The sequence below is a fragment of the Panthera onca genome, chromosome C1 (genome assembly GCF_046562875.1).
Source record: "Panthera onca isolate mPanOnc1 chromosome C1, mPanOnc1 haplotype 2, whole genome shotgun sequence".
Lineage (NCBI taxonomy): Eukaryota > Metazoa > Chordata > Mammalia > Carnivora > Felidae > Panthera > Panthera onca.
In genome coordinates this window covers 198278926-198291115 of record NC_138346.1, presented here as the reverse complement: position 1 = coordinate 198291115, position 12190 = coordinate 198278926, and positions in this window count along the sequence as shown.

The window sequence follows — 12190 nt, the reverse complement described above, 5'->3', positions numbered from 1 at the left end:
CCCCAGGAGACTCCCCGCCCTTGGCTCTGAAGAAGGCCTGAGGGACGCTTCATTCCTGCCTCCAAAATACATTTGGTCTCTGACTTTGGAGCGCTCTCCCTGACAAATGCAGGAAAAAGCACTTTGTAAAACTAAAAAGCTGTGCCTGGCTGTGGCAGATGCTTAATAAACGTGTGTGGAATGAAGGAGTGGTCCTGGGAGGTCTTCGCAAACTGCAATGCACAGCACGATCTCCAGATATGATTCTTACTGGGACTTAAATAAAGCAGTTATCAGAGGTGTGATGGGAAACTCCATATTTCTCCCTAACGAGATCTTTTTCTTGTGAGTTCCCACCAGATGAGGAGCAGAGGGCCTGGCTCTCAGTGGGCATCAATAAACGTTTGATAGATGAATGGACGCATGGATGGATAAATGGGGGATATATGGATGAATCGCTGTGCAGATGATGAGCGAATGGGAAGATGGATGGAGTGGCTGACACATTTGCCTACTCATCAGCTACCTCCCTCTTCCCCTTCCTTCCTCCTTGCTAAATGAATCCCAATTCCCCTAGAGTCTCTGGCAGCCTATACAAGGAGATCTGAGCCCCTCCCCGCCCGCCAGTGACATATCTTGTTTAGTTTACGGCCATCGTGGGGATACCTTTCACCTTGCCAGAGAGCTGTTTTGGAAGAGCCATGTGATGCAATTCTGACCCAGGAGACATGAGAGGAAGCCTCCCGGGGATCCCTCAGGAAAGTTTTCCTCATTAAAGAAACACAGAGAGGGGATGTTCTCTCTTCTGGCTTCTGAACACTGATGTGTGAGGAGAGACGCTCAGAGATCCTGCGGCCATGAGGAGCAAAGATGGGGACAAAAGCCTGATGTTCTGAGGACCACAGAGCAAAAATATAGAAAGACCCTGGGTTCTCACAGTTCCTCATTAAAACACTAAATTAACCAATGTGTGTGTAGTAGGGGGTGGGGGGGGGGGTGGAAGGATGCATGGATGGATGGATGAGTAGATGTATCGGTGGGTGGATGGAAGGGACAATGGGTAGATGGATGGATGAATGGCTGGATGGATGGGGGAATGGGTAGATGAATGGATGGGTAGATGGATGGATGGGTGTATGTATGTATGGGTGGATAGGTGGATGGGAGAATGGGTAGATGGATGGATGGATGGATTGATGGATGGATGCATGCATGGATGGGTGAGTAGATGGATTGATGGGAGGATGGATGGATAAATGGCTGGATGGATGGGAGAATGGGTGGATGGATGGATGGATGGGTGGATGGATGGTTGGGAGAATGGGTAGATGGATGGATGGATGGGTGGATGGATGGATGGGAGGATGGATGGATGTATGGATGGATGAATGGATGGATGGATGGATGGATGGATGGAAGAATGGGTAGATGGATGAATGGATGAGTAGATGGATGGGTGGATGGATGGATGGATGAGTGGATGGATGGATGGATGGATGGATGGATAGGTGGATGGATAGGTGGATGGATGGATGAGTGGATGGATGGATGGATGGATGATGGATGGATGAATGGATGGATGGATGGATGGGAGAATGGGTAGATGGATGGATGGATGGATGGCTGAATAGATGGATGGATGGGTGATTGGATGGATGGGAGGATGGATGGATAAATGGTTGGATGGATGGGAGAATGGCTGGATGGATAGATGGGTGGATGGATGGATGAGTAGATGGATGGATGGGTGGATGATGAATGGATGGATGGATGAATGGCTGGATGGCTGGATGGGAGAATGGGTGGATGGATGGATGGATGAATGGGTGGATGGATGGATGGATGAGTAGATGGATGGATGGATGGATGGATGGATCAATGAATGGATAGATGGATGGATGGGAGAATGGGTGGATGAATAGATAGATGGATGAGTAGATGGATGGATGGATGGATGGATGGATGGATGGATGGATGGGAGGATGGGTGGATGGATGCATGGACATGGATATGGAGAGTTGGATGAGTGCATGTATGGATATACCGTATATTAAAATATAAAGGACCATCAGCAGTGTTATTGTCTTCCTATGAAGGGCCACTCAAGGCACTCAAAGTCAGAATTAGCTGAGGAGAACTGAACTTTTCCAGCACTTTCCCCCAGGCCCTCATGCCCACTCCCTATTTCACACACCCTGGACCTACCGGTAGGACCAACATTTGCCTTTAGTTGCTTGGCTGGTCCTGACACAGTGGACCAAGACAATCTTGGTCTAAATGTTGGCCCCGCTTCCTAACCCCCCTGAGCATTTGCCTTCTCATCTACAAAATGGGGATAACAGCGCCACCTCTAGGCTGCAATGAGGAGTCGGTGAGAAGACCATGTGTGAAAGCCCCCAGGACTGTGTGTAGCTCCTAGTCCGTCCTCTACAAATGCCAGCCCTCCTTGGTTCTTGCCTGCTCGGCCACAGCTGGGCATGCACGGGCTGTGGCCAGGCAGCAGCCAACACACGGATACAAAAGGAGCCCCAGGTCGGAAAAGCCCGTCTGTGGCCCGCCATCCATCCTGCTGTGGAAAGCTATCTTGAGCCATTGCTCCTTGGAGCCAGCACAGGGATTACGGAAGGACCACAGGAAACTGAGCAAACTAAGATTGCTTCCTCCTCCTCTCTCGTGCCACGGGAGCTGGCAGGGTGTGGCAGCGGCCAGGGGCCTCCGGAGTCTGCAAGTTCAGAGTGGATGGCTGGCCCAGCAGGCAGGGCCGGGGCCAGCCCAGGGTCACCACTTCCCATCCCACAGCTTCCGGTGCCCACCTGCACACAGACAGGTCAGCCCGGCAGGGTCAACCTTTTCACCCCCAGGGCCTTTGCACAGGCTTTTCTCCTTGGCTTATCTATCCCATCCCTCCCTCATCCTTTGAGACTGCTCCCAAATGTCAAGCACTCCAGGAAATTCTTCCTGGCCCCCACCCTGGTCCAACCACCTGCGGGACCGGGACATTCTGCATTTACCGCACATGTCACACTGCCTTGCCAGCTCTGTCTCCCCACTAGACTGTTTCTTGAAATTAGAGATGGTGTTTCACAGATACCCGCAGCACTGGTGCATAAAACAGCGCCTGGCATATAATCAGTTCGTTCATTCTTTTCTTTCTGAACGTTTATTCTGATGCATCCAAGTGGTCCTCGGTCTATTGTGGGTGTGTGACCGTGCAATGATAAACCAACGTCTTCGGCTTATCCTTGGTCCTGTGTTTCAAAGCACTTGAACTCCACTCGGTCAAACACACTGATTTGTGGCTCTGAGAATTATTGACTGTGTGTCCTCGGGTAAATTACTGAACCCTCATGAGCCTAAGTCGCCTTACCTGTCACCCACAGATTCAACAAACGTTTATGGAAAATCTGCTGGAGGTCTGTCCCAGATGCTGGGGGAAGGGACAAAGTCCCCTGCAATCCGGTGGCACAGCGGGAGCCAGAACTCACCTTGCTCATCTACCTGGCTTCCTCCATAGGGAGGCCGTCCGCAGGTGCTGCCGTGGCTGTCCTTCCTCCCCCGCAGCGGCTGGGACGCCAGGCAGGGCCTGGACCATCCCCAACTCTGCACTCTTCTCCTGAGACACTTCATAATCACACTTCATTCTGAGTTTGATAAATAAAGGTAATTGTGGGACAATTAGACTCTCTTCTCTTCCAACATCTTAATTGGAGCAAGACGCATGAGTCTTTCTTGTACATCGTTTTGCCAGGCGCATCTGGGCCTCCTCATCCACCGTAGGAAGAGTGATGGCTCAGAACCCACTGCCGTGACACGCCTGGGAGCCAGCAAGCAGCTCCTGTGAGGCCCCCGACTAATCGCTGTGGATGTCTCCTGTCACATGCCGGGAGGGTCCCCCAAGTAGATCAGGGCCTTGTAATCACCGTCATCAATCACGTGGCAGTGGTGATCTCCACAGCACCTGTGCGAGTGAGAAGCACGTGACTTCAGGAATCTGAAGATCCAAGTTCAAATCCCAGCTCCGTTGCCAATTTGCTTTGTGACCCCGGACAAACTGCTTAACCTCTCTGAGCTTCAGTTGCCCCAGAGAGGGACGATCATCCTTAAGACTATCAAGTAAGGCAACACGTGTGGCAACGATTCCTAAAAGACGGGGCAGGTAGCACCTGTGTAGCCATCTACCCACCCCCACCCCCACCCCCACCCCTTCCCCTCCCCGCCAGCCTCCATCTGCAAAAACTGGCCAAGGAAAACCTGACCAAAGAGAGGGAAGGACAAACATGAGGCCTTTCCCTCGGGATCGGCAGCTCAAAACCACACGCTATTGTTCAGATGCACAAAGGAAAAGTAAATATAGCTTCCTTCTAGCTCTCACAAATGATCTCATCTCACGCTCACCTACTCATCCCACTGATGGTAGAGGCGGGGTGGAGGGCTCTTAATTGGCAAATTCATTACCAGTGAGATCCGAGTCTGTCCCTCTTCAGTTGAACATGGTCTCTTTGGGGTTAACTCTGTTGCCTTGGGGTGAACGCTCAATGTTTCAAGGTTTCCCCCCTTCCCACTTCTCCTTCCAAATAAGGCGACAGGGGCTAGAGGTAGGTGGGTGGGGAGAATCCGACCGAGCTTCCTGGAAGCAGTGGGGTGAGGTCTCCCGTGTATGCGTGGCCCGCCCAGTCCACACACGGGCAATCCCTTCAAAGCACCTCGTCCTACAAGAGAGCGTCCTACACTCTTTTGATCCTCAGGGGGCAGGCTGGAATTCTAGACCTCCTGGTGACGCAGGCAGGTGGTGGGCCTCAGCAAGGTCAGACACCCCTCCTGCCAGCGTCCTGCTCCCACGCCCACATCCTACCTCCTTCCCCACGTTGCATAAGTGGCAGAGTTGGACCATCGGTACTGATGCCCTAGGACCCCGTGTAGGGTTTGGGGGATCTGTGGTCTCATCCCCACCAGAAGCTGATGCCCAGGAGGGCGGGCCCCTGGGTGTCTCCTTGGGCCCCAGGCCATGTCCTCCTCCTGGTCCCTGCTGGCCAGAATCCCTGCTTTGCCCCCCCCCCTCCCCCAGGTGGCTGAGCCTCCCCGTCCTCTGCCTGTCTGGCCAGCATTTCCCTCTTCCTCTCCTTCCATCTCCCTGCGCTCCTCCTGTGATCTCCCAGACAGCCAGGCTGGGCTCTTGATATGCAAAGAGGACTTTAGGGACTTACAAAGCCTTCCCCTCTCTCAACAAAGCCCGGCTTTCAAGACCATTATCTGGCTGAAGACTGCAGGATCCTATTCAGTCAAAAGCCGAACATCAATTCTCCTCTTTTGTGCTCGCGATCCTCAATCCCATTCCTAAAACCCTGGACGCCTCTGGCTGAAAAGGAAGAAAGTCACATGAAAGCAGTTAAGAAACACACCGGTACATTCAAAACCGGTATCATTCCTGTTACACCAGATTTCCCGGGTGTCAGAGCGAAAAGAGCCCTGGGGAGAGCTTCCCCCACCCACAGAGAGACCCAGAGAGGGGCCAAGGCTTGCCTCAGGCCGCACAGCAGGGCCCCAGCAGGGCCCCAGCAGGGCAAAGGCACTTCCCACCACCGGCTCCGTTAGGCAAAGGGTGCTGGGACTTTCCTCTCTTGGGCACCCTATGCCTCAGCCCTTTTCAGCCTGCCCCGCTCACCAAGACACCCCCACCCCCGGCCCAGGGTTCAGACGCACCGGCTGGGACCTGTCCTCCCACATCACACTGGAACCACCCTGGGTCACAGCGATGCTCGGCCTTCTGACCCTGTCCAGTCCCCGTGCGTCCCCCTACCTGGGCCCGGCTCCCCCTGCCCGCACCTGCGCTCTGGGCTGCTTGCTACCCGTGGCGGAGTCCCTCTCTGGCTGCCGGCCTCCTCCTCCTCCGCGCAAGGCACTGTGGGGCCTCTTTATCCTCAAGGTGAAGCCACCACCTTGTCGCTGAGCCTCAGTTTCCCCACCTTTACATAGAATGTGATGAAACGGTGGCTTTTACACCATTTTAGCAATGGAAAAACAGCTGTTCTCTTTTAAGCAGGGAGAGGGGGTCCTCCTCCCACAGGGCCTGGAAATTTGAGGGTTATGTATGTATAAATATACATAAATACACACACACACACACACACACACACACTCAATTGATGCTAGCAGGCCCAGTCCAGAGACCCGGAGTGGGTCCCACAGGACCAGCCAAGAGGGCCGTCGGCTTCGCACAGGATGGACATCAAATGTGAGCCAGCAGGAGGCGAAAGCAGAGTTTCCTGGAGAGAGAGAGAGAGAGAGAGAGAGAGAGAGAGAGAAAGAGAGAGTAGATACAGATGGACTGAGTGTCCAGGAGACTCAGAAAGGAGAGAAGAGAGCTTCGTCTTTGCTTGGCGTCTGGGGTTTTTATTGACGATTGTGGTCTGGTGCACGTGACCTGTGGGGCATCCAGAAAGTGGGCCGATCAAGGGCCGGGGTCCGAGTGTCCTTCACTGATGCCCTGAAGCCCAGGGTCTTGGCGTCAGGGTGTCTGGAGTCAGCGGTCTTGGAGAATGTTTAGGACGACCCTGCCCGGTCACCCCTTAGATTATCTGTGGTGCTGGAAGTCTCCAAAGGAATCATTAACTCCTTGACCTTTACAAGGAGGACAGGCATTAAGGTGTGTGTAAGGCAGGCGTGCAGGTCCCAGCAAGAACGGAAGTGGGAAAAAAAGCAAAGGCAAAAAACAAAACAAAACCACAGCTTTTCTCCACAGGGTCCCTCCAGTTTTCCTGCCTCCCACTGGTTTTGCAGGTGTCCCGGAGCCTAGATGCAACACAAAACTTGAACATCACTGAACTGGATGTTTCTTCAGCGTCCTTTTACCTCTAGACACAAGTCAGGACTACGCTGAGCTGCGAGGAACAGGATCAAAAAGCAAAACAAAACAAAACACTGGGCTGGGGCTTCAATCACAGAGGGATTGTCCTCCTCCCCTACCAAGAAGACCGGACCCTCATGATCACAAAATGGCTGCTTCCACTCCGGCATCCTGTCTGTGCTCTGAGCAGGAAGAGAGGGACTGGCAAAGAGCTAGAAGCCCATACCAGTTGGGTGACCTCCCTTTAAAGACTCTGCTGGAAGCCTCACCCCGTGAATCTGCTTATATTTCATGGGCCAGAATGGGTCACGCAGCATCCCAACACACCAGGGAGAATGGGAAAAATGGTTTTGGTTTTTTTTAATCTGGGCCCGTCGCCACCATGAAGAAAGCCTGGGTCCCATGAGTGAAGATGCTGAAGAGGGTGGTGGGCAACTATAAAGGTGTCAGCCAGTCCCAGCCTGCCATTAACATGCGTGCTTTGGGACACACTCCCTCTCTGCCCCAGGCCTCAGTGTCCCCGCTTCAAAACTGGGAGAATTGGGCCCAGATGCTATCGGGCCGTCTCCAGCTCTGATTGCTTGGGTGTAAATCCTGCCTCCACTACCTCCTGGCTGTGTGACCTGGGGCAGGATATGTGACAGCTCTGCTTCTCGGGTGCGCTATAAAATACGAATCGTGGCATCTAGTTCATAGGGTTGTGAGGACCGAACGAGTTCTGTGTAGGTGGTGATCCGACAGGAAGCCAGAGAAAACACTCATTATGTAACGCTGACGCGGCTGCTGCTGAACTCCCAGGAGTTCTGCCCCTGCTTAGCCCTGGGTGCTGTGTGACCTAGAGCAGGCCCCTTTCCCTCTCTGAGCCTCAGCCACTCATCTCATGAAATGAGAGGCCAGATGCTGTTTGGGGCCCTAGCGGCTCTGAGAGTTGCTCTCAGAAGCCGGGCCGGGCTGTTGACAGGACCACAGCTCTCTTCCTGGGCCTGAGGGCAGGCGAGGTGGGGGGCAGGGGTGTTGGAGAGGAAGGGGTCAGCTGGTTTCCTGTGGCCGGGGCGGTGACCTGGGCAGCATGGACTTCCTGTTTCCCAGGGGGAATCCGGGACTGCTGTAGTCCAAAACCGTCGCTGGGGCAACCTTCCCTGCGTCATCTCCCCGGTCAGCGTGTGCTTGAGGGAGGCGCTCGCAACAATGGCCCTTTGTGTCCACAGCTCTGCTGGCCCCGGCCCGAGGAGTCTCGTGCCCGCCCATTTTCCAGATAAGAAAGCTGTGGCATAGGTAGGTAAAGTCACTTGCCCACAGTCACAAGGCTGGTGAGAATTAAGGCAGGAATTGGGACCTGAGTCTTCTGGAAACATCCACGGCCCTTAGCACCAGACTGTCCTTTGGGGCCCCCCGGACCCCGAAAGAGCCTAGAGCTTGACCCTCCAGTGGCCCGAGGACCTAGGATGTGACCCTCAAGAGGAGGGGGTAGGGGCGCCTGGGTGGCTCAGTCGGTTGAGCGTCTGACTTCAGCTCAGGTCGCGATCTTGCAGCGCATGAGTTCGAGCCCCGCATCGGGTTCGCTGCTGTCAGCCCGCTTTGGATCCTCTGTCCCCCTCTCTCTGCCCCTCCCCTGCTTGCGCTCTCCCCAAAATAAATAAATATTACCAAAAAAAAAAAAAAAGAGAGAGAGAGAGAGAGGAGGGGATAGGCATGGAAGTGACCCAAGACAAAGCTGTAAGACAAGGGAGTCCTGCCCCCACCCCTGGCCTGAACCAAGCTTCCAGAACAGGGCAGGTAATAGCAATGGATAAAAGCACACCTACTGAGCAGTTCCAATGCGCCAGGTGCTGTTTTAAGCCTTCAGTGTGGATTAATCTGTCTGCTCTGACAAACAACCCGAAGAGGCGAGTATGGTTATTATCCCCATTTCATAGATCAGAAAACTGAGGTTGCTGAGACTTACCTGCCAAGTGCGGGAGCTGGGCTGGGAACACACACCTAGGTCCAGAACAATCCCCGTGCACCCGGGAGGGGCCAAGGGAGCCCCAGCGCTGGACAGCTCGGGATCTGTGACATCCGAGGGCTGACCTCGAAGGCCACTCAGGCAGGAGGGCATCTCAACGGAGCCAGTGTGGGGTAGCCACAGCCCAGAGGGCAGGCTCTCAGCCCCAGTTCCTGGCACCAGGCCTGCCCTTTCTCCCCAACCTGGACACATTCCCAGTTAGGAGGTCCCCAAATGACTGAGGTTCCTGTCCTGCTACCCTCAGTAGAAAGAAGTCAGTGACAAAAAAGAAAGTTACACTTCTTATAAACTAGCTTTGTGACTTCATACCTGATACTCTCTCATCAAACCCATTACACAGATGCGCAAACTGAGACTTTAGATAAGTAATAAAGATGTGCATTCCAGCCAATGAGCTCACAGGCTCCCTGGGTCAGTTTGAGCAGACCTGGAGGGACAGTGGGACAAGCTGGGGCTGGAGACTCTGACAGTTCCTAGGTTCAAATCCTATCTCTGCCACATGGTTGCTGTGCGACCTTAAGCAAACGGCCTCTCTGACATCAGTTTAATAATAGCCTCCTTCATTAATTTGTGCCACATACACTTATTGAGTACCTACTATGTGCCAGCCGCTGTGCTAAGAACCAGGGATTCAGAGCGAATGCACCTTTTAGGGGACATCAGGATCCACCTGACAAATGATGGACCGGTCCCCTTTCCTTCCCCACCCCTGAGTGTACCCCACAGCACCTGACTCAGGGCCCTGCCTCTGCATGTACAATGACATAAATAGCTCTCACGGTGGTTCACAGATGCTCTAACTGGAGTCTGAGGTGGGTGGTGACCGAGACAGCTGGGCGGGAGTCCCTCTTCCGAGGCCCCATTACCTTTGTGTTTTCCAGAACTATTGACTTTGCACGGCCACCTGCTGTCCTGCCGGCAGAGGTGTGGCCACATGGCTGGGAATGGAAGTCGCTGGGTGGGGCTGGCTCTCAGCCACTGCTTGGGCAGAAGAAAACACTCCCATCTGGGGAGGGGAAGCCCCTGGAATCCATTCCAGCCAGCCTGCCCCCGGGGCCATGGGCTCCCAGCCTTCCTTCCGGAGGGTAGCCCCATGCAGAGCCAGCCCTGGGCGGCAGGGTCACGGGAGGGCTCCAGATAGGTGTGTGTGTGTGTGTGTGTGTGTGTGTGTGTGTGTGTATGTGTGTGTAACTGCATGTCTATGTCTGTATGTATCTGAACCTCTGTGTGGGTCTGTGTGCATGTGTCTGTGTGTGTATATCTCAAGGTTACCAAGCCCCAGAGGGGAGTAGTGCCCCGAGACCATCCCAAATGCACTGAGGCAGACACACAAAACCTCTACACAGACCCACTACACGCCCACAGTCTTATACACACATAAATGTACGTATACGCATGGGCACACACCCATAACCACAGACACACACAAACAAACATTTCTTCACCCAGGGACAAATACAAAGTCACATTCGGACACCCAAGGGCTGGCCGGACCAAAGCCTAGGGGAGAGTGCTAACGCAGAGAGGACAGAGACGGGCCTTAAAAAGGCTCACGGCTAAGGGGACCCTGTGGGTCCCTCCCCGAAGCACAGGGTAAGCCGGGCGGGGAGAGCACGGGGCCCAGAGGAGAGAAGGCCCAGCTCTGTAGACTGGGGTGCAGTCAAGGAGAGCTTCTCGGAGGAAGTGACAGAGCGCGCTTTGGAAAGAGTAGCCTGGCATCCCTCAGTCCATCCATTCTCAGAGGAATCGGTGTGGTGTGCTCTTTCCTAACAATTAAATAAGACACCGGGAGTCCAGAAGCTGGAAAGGGGGCTTGGCGGTGCATTTGGGGTGTACTTATTGCTGGGTGAGAGGCGCAGGAAGATCTTACTTCAAACATCCATCAGCCTCTCCTCCGGCTAGGCCTCCCCCGTCCCCTGGCACCAGTCATTGTCCTACCTCCTCCCAGAGGTCTCCTTCCCCGCCCCCCCGACCCCCCATGTCTGGGGCTATCACTGTCCACCCACAGATCGTGTCCCTGGCCTCCAGGTAACAGAAAAACGCTTTCCTCCTTAGGGGAGTTTCCTCTTCTTTACTCCATGTGGGGGGCACAATCCCAAGGACCCAGCCCCTTGGCTCCAGGCTACATGAAAGACCCAGACCTGGCCGTTAAGCACCACATCTCCTGGCCAGTGATTGGCCATAGATGGTCAGGTGACCCTGGCCCAGCCAATCAGTCTCCTTCCCTGGGATTTTTGTGTGACCGCTGGAAAGGAGATGCTCTCAGTCTCCTTCCTGCCTCACAGCCTAAAAGGCTGTGACTCCCAGCTACCTGTGGCCGTGTCTACCTGCTGCTCCCTGTGAGGAGGAAGGCTATCTGGAATGGAAAAGAATGAGCCCAGCAGGGCCAGGCAGAGTGGAGAGAAGGACAGCCCCCACCAGTTTGTCAGAGTCTGATCCAAGAGCGTCCTGCTCAGCGATGACAGCCAACAAAGCCCCTTATTCTGGGTTCTGACTGGGTGTCTGCTCCCTGCAGGGAGAGGAGCCCAAATAGCCCAGCTGCCCTTCTCTTCCTTTCTGTCATCTGTCCTCACCCCCTGTTGCCATCTCCCACCCAGGCCCCTCCACCGTAGACATGGCCCCACCCACCTCCCCCTCCTCCCCAAATCCATCATCCCAAGCCCCCTGCCTCCCACCCTCAGCCTTGCATTGCTGACCCTCCCCAGAGGGGGCTGCCCTGGGGCTCCCACGGCCAGATCTTGCAGGACTGACGTTCCAGGCCCCGGGTGAGCAACCCGGCCCTCCCTGTTAGCAGGGCCCATAGAGCAGACCTGCCCCTGGTCAGGCCTGGGTATCTCTATCCTCTTCTAAGGCATCAACACCCTCTCTGGTCTTCAGGCCTCCCGTCTCTCTCTCTCCCCTCCAACCCACCATGCACTCTGCAGCCAGATCTCCCCAAAATGCAAATCTGACAATGTCACTCCCCATCCGACAGAACTCTGGCCACTGTCTGTGCCCTCAGGGGTGACAGCCGTTAGCCTGCCTATCAGCTAGGTTACGGGTTTAGCCTCTGGGACACCGAAGAACACTAAACAAGAGAGAAGTTTATCTGACCCTCATAGAAGAATTCACACATAAAAGCATCCAGGGGCTGGCGCCTCTCGGCATCAGGCGCACACATTCCTTCTGTCTTGTTCCATCATTCCTGGGCTGTTTTCCATGATCGCCTTCCGGCCAATGGAATAGGGGAGCAGGTAGAGGAGAGGGCACACCACCGCCCTTTACAGGAACCTCCCTGAACCCGCTATACTTTTGCTCGCACCCTATTGGCCACATTAGTCACATGACCCCCAGACAGAAGGGAGGCTGGGAAATGTAGTCTG